Source organism: Cajanus cajan, chromosome 5 (assembly GCF_000230855.2).
Source record: "Cajanus cajan strain Asha chromosome 5, NIPB_CcT2T_4, whole genome shotgun sequence".
NCBI classification, from domain to species: Eukaryota; Viridiplantae; Streptophyta; class Magnoliopsida; order Fabales; family Fabaceae; genus Cajanus; species Cajanus cajan.
In genome coordinates, this window is record NC_138521.1 from 24,167,255 (window position 1) to 24,183,112 (window position 15,858).

Sequence of the window (15,858 nt, forward strand, 5' to 3'; positions counted from 1 at the left end):
CTTACATATACAGGACTTAGTAGCAATATCAGGGCAACCGCCTCTAACAGATTATATATATATATATATATATATATATATATTACTAGTGGAAAAACACTTTTAAAATCATTTTTTAATTTTAAGATCAATTCTTTAATAGATCTTAAAAGAGTTGATCTTAAAAGTTAAACTTTTTAAGATCGGTCGTCAGCCGATCTTAAAAGTTGGACTTTTAAGATCGGTTACGCCAATAGCCAATCTTAAAAGCTAGACTTGTAAGATTGGTCATGTCAATTATCAATCTTAAAAGCTAGATTTTTAAGATCGGTCATGCTAATAGCCGATTTTAAAAGCTGGACTTTTAAGATCGGTCATTGTAATAGTCGATCTTAAAAATTAGACTTTTAAGATTGGTTTTAAGATCGGCTATTACCATGACCGATCTTAAAAGTTGTGAATTCTTTTTAAAATGATTAGTTTGTTTTGAGAAGGTTCCTGAACAAAACTTGTAAATTAATACCAGGCAATTGATATAGTTTCAATGGTCCACAATATATACAAAATACAAGAGAACTTTTTGGAAACATATTCAATACAATAATGTATACACAATAAGTACGTAATAAGTATTTCATAAAGAATAAGTCCTAACTAGTTAGTGTTTTAATGAAAAATGTAGTCCATTGCTCCCTAATGATGTTGATGTCTTCTGATGACAATTGTGATCGATCTATAAATATCTATAAAGAAAATTTAAAACAATTAGAAGTATTCATAAAACATGACAAAATGTAAATTTAAAATAAAAATTTTCAAAATTGTAAAACTTACTTCAGTCCACCCAGAAACTATTTGTGAATTAACAATAGTATACATTGCCTTCATTACATAGTATTCGCACTCATAGTTTCTTATTTATTTATGAGACTGCAAAAACAATATAATAATTAATTTCAATAATAATGGTAATTCAAAACGAAATACCTTAGAAAAATATCATTATTAGAATAAAATTAATTACTTTAACAAATAAACACTACATTTTTTTCTTCGACTTTGAACCCATAAGTATATGATATCCTTCCATGGTCCTATAATAAAATGATATTATTATTATTATTATAGTTTAAAACAAAATGTAATGATAATCAACAAATCAAAGTATTTTTTTTAAACAACTTACTTATCTAATAACTGTTTGAAGTCTGCAAGAGGAGGTTTATACATTGAACAAAAGCATAAAGATCTATTCTCCATAGTACAAATAACTATAAGTTGTCAATGAGCACTGTATTGAGAAATAATTAGTAATAAAGAATACATTTTTTAAAATTTTATAATAAATTATATACAAGTAGACTTACTCATAAAAGTAAGGGGCCAAATAAACATTTTTATTTGAGTCAAACATCCAATTCTGGATATAAGCTTGTATTTCGTCTACCTTGTTCCCACTTTTTTGGATTGATTCGAGTTCCAAAAATCCATAAATGTTATCATTCCCTTTATCCACACTCAACTTATGGATAAATCTACAAGGTTAGAAAAAACGTAGATAAAAGCAACAAAACAAAATTAAAACTAATTCAAATACTTATAATATCCACAACTGTAAAATTGATATGTTCAACATACAGTGCCCGTGTGTAATTTCTGATATGTCACTCTGACTTATATACAAGGGTACTTTACTAGGTATGCCAAACACTTTGGGAGCCCAAGGAATCTATTTGGGTTGATCATCATCTTCCATATTTGCAACTAATTTTCACAGTCTCTTTATTAGAGGTAGATTTCTAGAAGGGATAAACATGCCCTTTGGTGGGGCAACAACATCCTATTCAACAAAGTACGAAATATTATACTACATTATAATAAAATAATAATAAATGAAAATTAAATAATTAAATAACATACCTCCATAGATAAAACCTTCAGCAACTTACGAGGCCACTAAAGGAAGGTATTTAGGGCCTGTCCTATAGTTTGAACCTCTTCTGTGGGCACAAGAACTCTAGCCTTTGGGTGTCTAACATGCAACACTGAAACCCTAACCATATCACCTCTCATGGTTTGATGGTGCACAATGGACCCTAAGATGTGAATCCTCCCTATGCCCACAGGATCCAGTGATCCATCAACTAATAACCACATTGATTAGATGTATAAGGGTTAATGGCAGTAGCAGAGGGATCAATAGCTGCACATGATCCCTTTGTACTCACATTTTCAACAACCGATTCTGTCACAAGAGTATTCTGTTGAAACTGTTGGCTAAATTATTGCATATACTCTTGTAGCTACCTTTGCATGTCCTCTTTCATTTGCCTTTCCATGTCCTCTTTCAAAGTTTTTACAACCTGAGACACCTTCAATTCCACCAATTGATCCACTGAGGTAGATGAGTGTGAAGTTGATTGTCATCCAAAGTAAGTTTGCAAGTTATGACCTTTACCAGCTGCTCGAACCTGACCTGTGTGCTCAGGCTTCCCAATGGCAATAATAAGTATATCTTGTCGTCCATGAAAAACAAAAGATCCTTCTTTGGCCCGTTGTTCCAATATCTCCTATAACATAAGACACATATCACACAAGTATAAATTTTTTTTGTCCCAAACTGTCCAACAAGACAATTCAAGATTCAATACAAATGATTAAATAAAGTTAATCATTTATATTGAATCTCAAACGGGAAACTAAGGTTCACTCAATGCGTGCATAAATTTAATATCATATTAATTTATAAAATAACCAAAATGGCATCAAAGCTTAATAACTATAGTAGAATGGTAATAGTATACTAACAATTAATCAAGAGGACTTCAAGAACATATCTGGACGAGACAGTCACTTCTTCTGATTTATGAGCATCTGCAATTTTTATCTTTACTTTTAAATTCATTATTATAAAATTAAATATAAAGTTTATTTTTAAAAATTATTAAGCTGAATCATGAACAAAAGAGTCAAATTATATGAAATTTAAAATTTATTTATTTATTTATGAGACTTTTATTTTTTTTAATTCATCAATTCAATAAACGAATTGTAAAATTGAATTTTAAACTGAGATGGGTTCAATTCAACGTCACTTGCTTCCTAACCAACAAAAGTAATTGTCATCCTATAATTTATATAAGGATTGCAAAAATCACTTTCCAATGGATTGTCCTATATTCAAACTAAGTTCCAAGTTTGTAAATATAGAAGATTAATTGTCCAAGTGAAATAGCATCATGGACTACATATATGTCATTTAAAAATAAACCAAGATATATATAAATAGGATAAAATGTTGTGAAAATTGAATATATTTATAGGAATGAACTTTAAGTCTACAACTTTTCAAAAGGTTTTATCTGGATTGCTAAATTAAGAGTATTGGTATCATGTTCTTATTCATGGGCTGTTTAATATGACAATAAATACCTTTCAAAGAATCTAGCACATTCACACTTCAACACGTCTATTTTGTAGATAAATACATAACTACATAAAATTTATTGGACAAGTTTACTATGTACTATTATTAATTATATCTAATATTGTTTTTGTAATTAAGGGCTTTAATTCTTCAGAAATAGAAATATAATAAAATTTTATATATTTGATTTAGAAATTCAATGATCACTTTAAGTTTTTAAAAGACTAATTTATAACTTTTTTTAAAAAATAATACAATGATGTATCATGTATATGTAACTTTAAGAGTAGAAATTAAAACCTTATTTATGAGAGAAAAACTCTATCTGTTAGATCTAATCCTGATAATTTATTATTTTCTTTATAATTTATTGCATATATTATATATCATTGATAAATATATCTTATTCAAGAGTAAGGATGTAAAAAGGACCAAAATGAAAGAAAAAGAAAGGATTAAAAGTTCATATTAGTTGCAGATTTCATACGATTAAATATTCCTACCTTTTTGTTTTTGTTTTCAAAATCAATTTTTATTTATTTATCAAAAACCAGTTGATCAATAAACACTACTAGAAAAATTAAAATTAGAGAGGGAAAAAATCCGTCACTAAACTTCAAAAAATCCGTCACAAATAAGTTAGTGACGGAATTTGTGACGGAAATGATTCCGTCACAAAATTTGGCGTCACAAAATATTTAGTGACGGATTATTTTCTCCGTCACAATTAGTGACGGAATTAAGGCGTCACAAACAATATAATTTCCGTCACTAATTTGTAACAATAAATGTTTAGAAATTAATAGAAATCCGTCGCAATTTGTGAGGGATTAAATCCCTCGCAATTTGTGAGGGATTAAATCCGTCACAAACTGTGATGACTCTAATTAAGTAGAATCCGTCACAATTTGTGAGGGATTAAATCCCTCGCAATTTGTGAGGGATTAAATCCGTCACAAACTATGATGACTCTAATTAAGTAGAATCCGTCACAATTTGCGAGGGATTAAATCCCTCGCAATTTGTGAGGGATTAAATCCGTCACAAACTGGGATGAATCCCTCACTAACTGTTGATGACTAAATCTGAGGAAACCATTATTTTTAAGAGTCTGGTAATCGATTACCTATACATGTAATCGATTACCAGACATCATATGTTCAAAATTTACTTATTAAAAGGTTCTCTGGTAATCGATTACCCATTTATTGTAATCGATTACCAGATCAAAATATCAAAATAAGGTTCAGCTAAAGCAATATTGAAATCAGAAACCCAAAATATAACAATTCTAAAAAGCAGGGAATCAAATTAAAAGCAAGGGATAGTAGAGCCAATTCAAAAGGATAACCAAAGCCACTTAAAAGAAATCCAATGTAGTTAGTGTTTAAAAACATCCAAGTAAATACAATATAGCGCAATGTGACCAGAAATTAACAAGAACACAGCAATCACACTACTATAGGTTTAAAAACCTCACTCTGTGCCAAAATATCACCAATCACAGTACTCCCTCTGTCTCATTAGAACATAGTTACATATCTAGAATCACTAGTCTAATGAAAAGATCAAGTCAAGTGAGCAAAAAAAATTAGGAAACATGTATTAGTTGTAGGTCATAACAGACCAAAAGAACCTTCTTAGTAAATATTTATACGTTACTCATCAACATAAATTCCAATACCCCCTTTTCTTAACATATTTGTGCACAACAAATATATAAATCTAGTGTTCAATGAATTATGGAAGGGAGATCTTCATAAATTTTATACATCATACATATTAACAAACATAAATAAGGTACCTTGCTATCAGCATCATACATATATAAAGCATTAGGGGAATTGCTAAGAAGGCATTATCTTGTATAGATTATAATGCCTACTTTCCCCATCTGGGATCATACATATATAACATAATACCTAGTCAAAGGCTTTCACTTGCTGCTGCAAATTTCTGCTCCAAGGCAGCCTCTCCAACTGCATTAGCAGCAGCACACAACTGCAAAGAAGTAAGGCAATCAGAACTCTATGAAATTCATCATATAACTGTATTCCTTTAATTTCCAAATATTGAAATCGACCAAAAATGTGTCAAGATAACTTGGAGAATGATCAAGCATACGGAATGCTAATTTTATAAGCCCCTAAAGGCAAAATTTGAATATTTTGCAACATTTAAATAACTGAGTTGAGGCACAAAGCGCAATGACTTTCTTTTGTCCCAATAAGTAGCAGTATAATTTATGACAACACGAGTTATCTACAGTGAAGGAATTTAAAGAATTGCTAATGTTTAAAACGTAATTGGAAAGATTTTCCAACTAAATCAAAAATACAGGTAAACCACTTACTTTTGACTCTAGCAAATTACACTTTCACTTTTGGCAATTAAACACTTCAAACTTCAAGTATATATCAGATATTCCATCCGTAATTAAGTTATAAAAAAACTGACAATGCAAGGGTCCAGATTAGCACACTTTTTGAGTTGTGCTGTCAAACCCCCAGCTTCAGATTTACTTGCTCTTTTCCAATTCTTGAATAGAAGGGCCCATTTGCAAGATGCAAGTTTTAAGCTAGATCATAGTCAAAAATGAAACCAAGTGGTTATTTTATAAAGAGTGGACATTTGTATACCTGATTCAAAAACTCGTCAAGCCTTCTAGCACTCCGAATGATACTTCCCTCAAAGATGTCAGTCATTTGTATAACATCAGCAAAATTTGCTCCCTGGAGAAAATTTTAAAAGGAAAGGCGAGAGAAATTAATATACATACTTAAAAAGAGCATATTTTTCTTTTCTTTTTTCTCCCACTCTTATGAGAATGCATACCCATCATTAGTTTCACTGCAGCTAAGATGACTACATACATGTCTTGGGTTGCAACATAAAATGAATTTTTGGGCCACAATGAACGCACAAGTCCATGCTGAAGAAACTATATGTTACTTGGTAATGAATTAAGACTAGTAGACCATGGAGCTTGTCACTAACCCATAACGTAGGTCATGCTTAGAGAATAAGTTAAAATTTATAAAAACCCACACACTGGTCAGGACACCTAAAATAAAACATTGTTGCTTTGTTCTGGTCCCTATTAAAAAACTCTACAATTTTTGTCCTTACACGAAAAAAACTAAAAATCATCATGACTTCAACAATTAGCATTCATCACAGACCAATTTCTAGTTATTTTTCAATGTTAAGGTAAATATGAAATGTCATGAAACAAAAAATAGTGTCAAGGGGCAATTTTTATTTGAACCAACTTGGTGTTGAAACTAAACTATTTTTTATTAGAGGAATGGGGCAGCAAGGATCAAAAACTGTAGACCACTTGGTCATATAGAGGCTTTGATGTCAAGTAAATGACTTAAAAGTAGACAAGGCTTCAAACCAAAAATACGGCATAACTAACCTTCGACCATGAGTAGATCACATCCATCAAGTATGGCCTCACTATTGATTCCACATACTCATTTACATTTATATCCAATTTGCATTCATGTTGTATCTGTGACAAAAGGGTGATGATCCCATTTATATTTAAATACAGAAACTCCCAAAAAAATTCAGGTTAAGTGATAAAACATCTACCTCTGCTATCCTTCTGGCACTATCTTGAAGCTGCTGCAGAGGCCTTGCAAGCTCTGTTCTCAGTTGTATCTGCTCAGTTGATTTATCTCCTGGTATGAAACAACTCGCAAGGGCAGCAACTTGATGATGGTCAAGGTCATTAAAAGTACCTAATGGAGGAGGGGAAATGAAGAAAAAAAAAGGTTACAAAATATATTGAACTGCAAACTATACAGAAAGCACAATGAGGAAACAAATATTGATTCACCATTAAACATTAATTCGGTAACAAGGAGTTCGTCGCCTGTGTCAATCAAGCAGGCTGCCCGTCCCTTCAACTAAACTACACCATCAGCATCAATATGACCAAGCTTCTTTAAGACTCGTGAGCGATTCTTTAGTTCTTCACAAAATTTTTGTAGCTGAAAAGAGTTCAAGTAATTAAATAGTAATGCATTCAAAATTTGTCATGAATAAAATCACCATATTAACAATCTATCAACTGCTAAGTCATTAATTTGCAAAGTCACATGGAGATTGAAAACATACAATTCAATGCAGACATTATCTAGACTCCCATCAAGTTCCAACCTTATGTGATCTGACTTAATATGTAAATCTAGCAAAGAAAGACAGATTAGCAAAGTCATACCTGGGAATCCCGCATTTTTGTCTTCAGTTGCTGAATTTCATGATTCACTTCTGCTTTCCTCTCAAAGCATTTAATTTGATCCACATCTTGATGCTAAATTGCAACAAAATATTAAGGTAACACTCAAACCAAAGGAAAAGCAACATCACATTTGACAACTTGTATTTATCTAACTCTATGTTTATATGATAGAGAACAATAACATACCAGCAACTTGTGGCATGTGTGAGGAAAAAAATTACCTTTAAAGGGTTAAGCTTTGGAAGCCCTTGGGGAAAATGATTGCCCAGCTCCTGTACAGCAAGCAGTATACTTTGCCTGGCTTCCAAGGGTCAGAGATCAGAAGGTATAGATACCCTCAGTTTACCAAGGGCAGAGATTAATGGTAATTGAACAGGGACCTAATACAGAAGGAAGCAGACAAGAGAAAGCAACGTAAGTTTTTTCTGATATAGTTAGAGTTACAACAAAAAGCCATGAATAAAATCATGTAAAATCTTGAAATGTCAACTTACCACGTGCATTTCACCTTTCTCTCCAGGGCGGGGTGGACATGGTTTTGGTCGTGAACTGTTTTCATTTGAACCAGGTGAACAATGAAGTAAAGTATCAACAATATAACCACCACCAGAAGGTTTCTTAACAACATTGACTACAACACCCCAGCCCCAATCAGTTCCACCTTCTTTTACTTTGATCTGAAATGTTAAAAGGTCCATCTAACTCAGTAAAATACAATAAGGAAAAAGAGCTGAAGACACAGTAAACAATAAAAAAAATGAAATATAAAAATTTGTAGGTTACAAAATATATTGAATTAGTTTTCACCAATCTATGGATTAGTTTTCACCAACCTCAATCTATGGATTCTGTTGTTTGAGATTGTTGCTCCTCAAATAACGATTGTAGTCTCTACAGTAAACAACATACCTTAGTAATTAGCCAAAAGAATAAAACCAATGCCAAAAATTGTAAATCTAAATCTTTTTTCTTTTCTCCTTTCTTGTCAAATAACAATACTATAAGCATGTTCAAATAAACATTTTCATAAACACTTCTAAGAGAAAAAAAAAATGAAATCAGTTTTTCTTTTAGTAAATGAAAATGGAAATGAAAATGAAAATGAAAATGGAAACTCAAGAGCATGGTGGTAACGCTTCGATTTGACTAGGGTTCTGGCGATGCGTCTAAGGTAGGAGGGTGAAACCTCGTTGCCTCTGTTCTGTTTCTGGTTCTGGGTTACAGCGTCACGGGAGGCGACGACTTGCGCGACAATGGCGGTGGCGTTCGCGACAAAACCCAACCCAATGGCGTCCGCGAAGACTGAGGAAACGACAATGGCTGAGACAAGTGAAGAAGACAAAAGGGAACTCGAACGGAGGAAATGACAATGGCTGAGACAAGTGAAGAAAGCCACAAACAGAATAGAGAATCGATGAAATACCTAACAGAGAAGGAGGCGTCATGGCTGGCGAGGGAGGCGTCGTGGCTGGCGAGGGCAAGAGCTCTTATGAGATGTCTTTCGGAAGGAGATGTGTTGTTTTAACATGTTTAGGGTTTCCCCTGGTTCCTCTCTGAGCGGGTTTATGAGCCAAATTCATAAACCCAAAAAACTAGCGGGAGCCCAAAAAATAGCGGGAGCCCAAAAATGAAAAAAACTAAGCCAAATTTATGCCAATTTTAGACATTATTAAACCAAACGATTATAAAAAATTATAACTCAAATTATAATTAATATTTTGATAATAAATTTATTATATATTAAAATTAATTAAATATTTTTATCAAAGAAATTCATACAGATATTAGATTTTATTTTGATAATTAATTCTATAAGATATAGTTTAGATATACTACTTTATACTCTCTTAATTTATTGTTTAGTTTCTTTAATCAGTTTTATCTAAATTCCTAAACTTTAGGGATTGATTATGTTTTATGCCTATTTATTTTATTGTATCCATCAATTCAATAACATGAAAATCATTCAGATTCAAGTACTAAGGAAACTAAACTAGAAATTAGGAGAGGATAAACTAGTATATCTAGACTATATCTTATAGAATTATCTTAACATAAATATATAACAAAAAACACAATATTTTTTAAAAATAATGTAATTTACTCTGCTCACATACAAAAATTAATAAACGTACAAAGTAATCAAATATATTTAAAATTAAATAGGTCAAACTAAAGTTTTTACTATAATATGTATTTAGTTTAAAAGCATAGGCTACAAGTTATTTAAAAAAAACTTATATTACACTTAAAAGATTGATCTACCTGAATAAAAATGAATAATAATATTAGTTATTATTATTATTATATTAAATTTAATGACTATTTTAATAAAAATTAAGGTCCAGAGAAAGTACCAAATAAATACAAAAGACCATTTTAATAATGCTTTTCCAATTAATTTAATTTTGACAAATTATCATAGATAATTGAGATAATATATAATTATAAATTGACAAATAAATCTACAAGAAATCACTTCATATAGTAATTAACATACTATTCTATTCTATTTTAGTTATATAAATCATAACTAAAATTATAATAAATATTATGATATTAAATTTATTATATATTAAAATTAATTACATATTTGTATCAAAGAAATTACTACAAATTTTAGATTTTATTTATTATGTTTTATAATAAATAAAATCCAATATTAAATCAAATGATTATAACAATCATAACTCAAATCCAGGTAAATATTTTGATATTAAATTTATTATATATTAAAATTAATTAAACTTTTTTATCAAATAAACTCATACAGATTTTAGATTTTATTTACTATCTTTCATAATCAAAAGAAATCCAATATTAAATCAAAAGATAATAAAAATTATAACTAAAATATTTATAAATTTTCTAATATTAAATTTACTATATATTAAAATTCTAAACTATATTTAATTATAATAATTTTTTGATAAATACGGTAACTAAAAAGTATTATAATAAATAATTAAACTAAAAAAAATAAATTTTATAATGATTATTTTTTTAATGATGTTAAATTAAATATTCTAATTATTTTATAATAAATAAAAATGAAAAGATAATAAAAATATGTTTTCCCTACAGAATTTATCTACGGATAATATCCACTGTCAGGGATGGGCTACAGGCACACCGCTACTGATCTTCTCCAATTTCACCTGGGGTTTTAGAGGGAAACTAAAAATTAATTAAATATTTTTATCAAATATATTGATACACATTTTAGATTTTATTTACTATGTTTTATAATCAAAATAAATCCAATATTAAATCAAAACATAATAAAAATTATAACTAAAATCATAATAAATTTTCTAATATTAAATTTAGTCTATATTAAAATTAATTAAATATTAGTATTTAAGAAATTGTTACAGATTTTAAATATATATTTTAAAGTTTTTATTTTATTAAATTAATTGAAAATAAATTATATTTGATCACTTTTTAATAAAATAAGTGAATGATAATGAATTAACTAAAATTTTGAAATATATTTTAATTAAAAAAAATTATCAATACAATGACTAAAAGTATTATAATAAATAATGAAATTAAATAAATTAAATCTTAAAATGATTATTTTTTTATGATACTAAATTAAATATTCTAATTATTTTAAAATAAATTAAAATGAAAAGATAATAAAATATTTTAACTGATACTTCAAATAAAATACATTAAAATATTATAATCAAAAGAAATCCAGTATTAAATCAAAAGATTATAAAAATCATAATTAAAATTATAATAAATATTCTGATATGACTCAATGAAGGGTTTCAAGTTATCTTGTTTTCTTACTTTTTTTCCTTCATTTAGAAGCAATTAAAGTTAAAAAAATAATTAAAAACTTGTAAATTATCCTTGTCACTCTTAAGTATACCATATAACAACTCTCTGGTAGTATTGATTATTATTCTCAAATAACAATCGAGTGATTTGAAAAGATTAGAGTTAGTTCTTAAAATATTTTAATATTGATCATTCAATTAAATAAATTAAATTCACATAATCAAGTCAAGAGATCAAAGTAATTGTTAAATATGTTTTTATCTTCATTGTGAAATTTAAAATATATATATAAAAAAAGAAATTAATATATATATATATATATAACAACACATAAATTTAGAAAAATTAAAGCTAACTATATATAATTTTTTATTCATATTTATCACCCGATTATATAAAAATTGAAAATGAAATCAAGATAAATAAATTCAGAAGATAAGATCCAGAAAATCAATCTAATTCTAATTTTTTTGTTATATTTATAGCCTAATTCTAAAAGAAATATGGAAATCGAGGTACTCATCACTCATTTAAGTAAACATTGAAATTGAAATCAAAACAAATCTAGAAAGGTTAAACAAATTCTAAAAAAGAATATTTTTGTTAAAATTTAAATTCATATTTTTTACTATAAATGAAAATATATAATATAGTATGTGACAAATTATAATGCTTATAACAATTTAAGAAAAAAATAGTGAAAATAAAAATAATTTAATTGGAAATAATGTTATAATTAAATTTATATTGACAATGAATGAAATAAATGAAAAATATAATAGATTGTGTGGCAAATTATAAAATTGTCTAAATCCTCAATTCTAGCAGATAAATTGACTATTTGTTTGAAATTTATTGTCTTGGAAACTTTTTCTTTGTCATATGAAAATATTTTGCACACATTAAAATTAAAAACAAGATTTTCTAGTAAATATTATCTCATATTAATTTTTAAAATTATTAAATATTTAAAAATTAGCTAATATTTATTTTTATAAAATTTATTTTAAAAATCTCAACATATAAATATATTTTTAAAATTAATTTTATCATGATGGAATCAAATTATCATATCTAACCTAATAATTTAAAATTTGAGATATTTGAATTGACTTAATTATCCAAACAAAATATTTTAAGAATGATAGAAATTGAAATCAAAGTAATTCAAATACCAAGAATTTAAAATTCCTTGAATTTGTAAAATTCTTCATCCAAACACACCATAAGAGAATGCAATCTTGAATTTGTAAAATTCTTCATCCAAACACACCATAAGAGAATGCAATTGTAAGAGACAATTATATGAGTAAGATGTTTATTGTATGGATTAGAATACTATGTAGGTTCTTAAGAGAACCCTGAGAGAAACAAACAAACTATGCAAGTTTATATTTTGCTTTTTGATTGTTCTGTTGTATTCCTTGTTGCATGACATGTATGAATATCTATTTAATTCCACAAATACATGAGTTTTGATTTGGATTAAACATGTTTGGTATTTCAATTATGAAAAATATTATGTTATTCAATTTTTGTTATTTGTGTTATGGTATGTGGGGTAGAGGGTGTCACACAAATGATATATATTTATTATTAATAAATACATAAATATATATATATATATATATATATTATATTTTTATAATATTATTCATAAATTAATATCAATAATATTATTAGTATATTTATACATAAACTAATAATTTGATAAATATAACTTATTATATATTAATATACTTTTACAAAAATATAAATATACATATCTTATCTACTATATTTATATTTTTGTAAAAGTATATTAATATATACTAAGTTATATTTATCAAATTATCAATTTATCTATAAATATACTAAAAATATTATTGATATTAATTTATTAGCAATATTAAATTATTAATAATATATAAATTTTATTTATTTAGTAATAATAAATATATATCATTTGTTACATATAATAAAAATTATAGTATATGTTAACTTAAATAAGCAAATAATTGTATAATTTTAAATTATTATTATATATATATATATATATTAAAATTTTAAAATTATTAAATTTTTAATGGGAGAGATTCAAATTGCACAATTATGATTTTTGAGGGACTATAATTGTTCAATTAAAAATTAAACGACTAAAATTGCACAATTACAATCCTTTAGGGACTAAAATTATCCAATTAAAATCTTACGGATCAAAATTGCACAATTACAATACTTGAGGGATCAAAAATGTAATTAAGCCAAAATTAAATTAATTTTTTTTTTTAATTTCACAAGTTTTTTTTAAATATTTTTAATGAATGTCTTAGTTTCTTATGTTCAAAATTGACAATTTTTTATTTAATTAAATGAATTTCATAATTATTTTAGTCCTTTAATGAAATAAAATATTTTTAATTTTATTATTTTCTTAAAAAAAATTTAACATATTTTCTTTAATTATGCATAATTCTTAAATATAAAAGTTTCATAAATAAAATTTAATATTTTGAGAGGAAACAATTTGTCACAAATTTTTCACAAAATATTTTAACCTATTTGTGACGGAATTTTGAGAGGGAAAAATCCGTCACTAAATTGTTTCATTTTAGTGACGAAATTTGTGACGGATTTTTTAGAGACGAAGTTCATTCCGTCACAAAATCCGTCCCAAAATTTTTTTTTTATTTAGCGATGCAATTTGTGACGGATTTTTAGAGACGAAAATTTTTCCGTCACAAAATCCGTCACAAATTTTTTTTTTTTTATTCAGTGACGAAATTTGTGACGGATTTTTAGAGACGGAATATATTCCGTCACAAAATCCGTCACAAAAGTCAATAAATTCTAGTCCGTCACAAAACTTAAAATTCCCTCACAAAATCCGTCACTATTAGCGATGCTGTTTTTTCCGTCACAAAATTCGTCACAAATATTAATTTTTCTAGTAGTGAAACAAGAGAACATTTAGATATATATAAAAGTGTAAACTTGGATGCAATTTATTTTTCTCCTTTTTTAATTACAATTCCACTTTAATTTTACTATCTTAATTATGAGGATCATCTAAGTTAAATGTTAGTTACTGCTTATGATGGAACTAGGTAGGAAAGATGAATTGATGATTCTCCTTAGCCTTGCTCTTCACAAGATCTTCATCCTTGATTGTGATTTCGGAAGAGAAGATGAAGAAGAACTCAGATTTGATTTGATCCAAACCAAAGAAAGAAGCACTCAAGCTTGGGTGAGCAAAAGATTGCTCACGAATTTCCCTAGAAAGTGAAGGAATTCCTAGAACTAAGCAAGGAGCTTTGGGTGACTTTGAGAGAGATTTGGCTGAAGTGAATGTTCAGAAATCTCATAAAGGTTCAAAGTGAATACAAATGTGAAGGAAGAGACTTAAGTAGGAAACTAACCAAGCCAAAGTGGTGCCAAGTTCAAATTTGAACTTTGGCGCCAAGAATTTGAATTTTGAATTCAAATTCTTTGGGCTGCCATATGCTAAACGTGAATCGTGGCTAATTAAGCTTCATTTGGAGTGAATTTAAGATGCATTTGAGTGTGCACATGTGGAGCCACCCTTGGCTAAAACATGTGACTCAAATTCAACTTAAATGCATGTCAAATGAAACCTAATTTAAGCTAGTTTTGTCTTATTAAGTATTCCTCCCATATTCCTACTCTAATGGCCTAAATACAATGGCCAAACATATATAAATAAAAGGAAATAATAAAACAAACAAAATGAGCCCAATATTGGGTACCAAAAGCCCAAAGGCCCATAAAGCCCAAAAATAGGTCCAATAAGCCTATGGCCCAAAAAATGCTAATTTATGTGACCCAAAATACAATACCAAAATATATGAAATCTATACTAATATAATATATACAAAATAGAAGAAAATTGATATTTCAAGGTGGGGCCCATGTGAGGAGGAACTTGGGCCTTCTAAGCCCACCGGGCCCATTGGGCTCTGATTGGCCCAAATCTTCATGTCTAGCCCATTCGTCTTGGATCCTTCAAGGTGTCACCTCTTGACCTCCTTGGCATGATTCCATCAACTTACTTGAGCTATTATCCAATTTAAACTTGTAATTTTAATTACAAGTTAAATACAACAAATATAGAATAAAAACTGCTAAAATCGAAAGAACAAAACTTACAAGTGTTTTGGTAAGAGCATCCAAATGAAGCAAGGCTCCAACTTGCAATTTAAGCACGTGGTGGAAATGAAAGAAGAGGATTTGACCTCACAACTTTAGATCTAGCACAAGGAAGAGAATAACACAACAATGGCATCCGAGAAGAAAAAAAATTATTTGGATTTTGATGGCAGGGTAAAGAAAGGAATGGTCCCACAACACTATAACAATGATCTCCAAAGCAAAACGGAAACAACACAATTCTATAATAATTAATTAT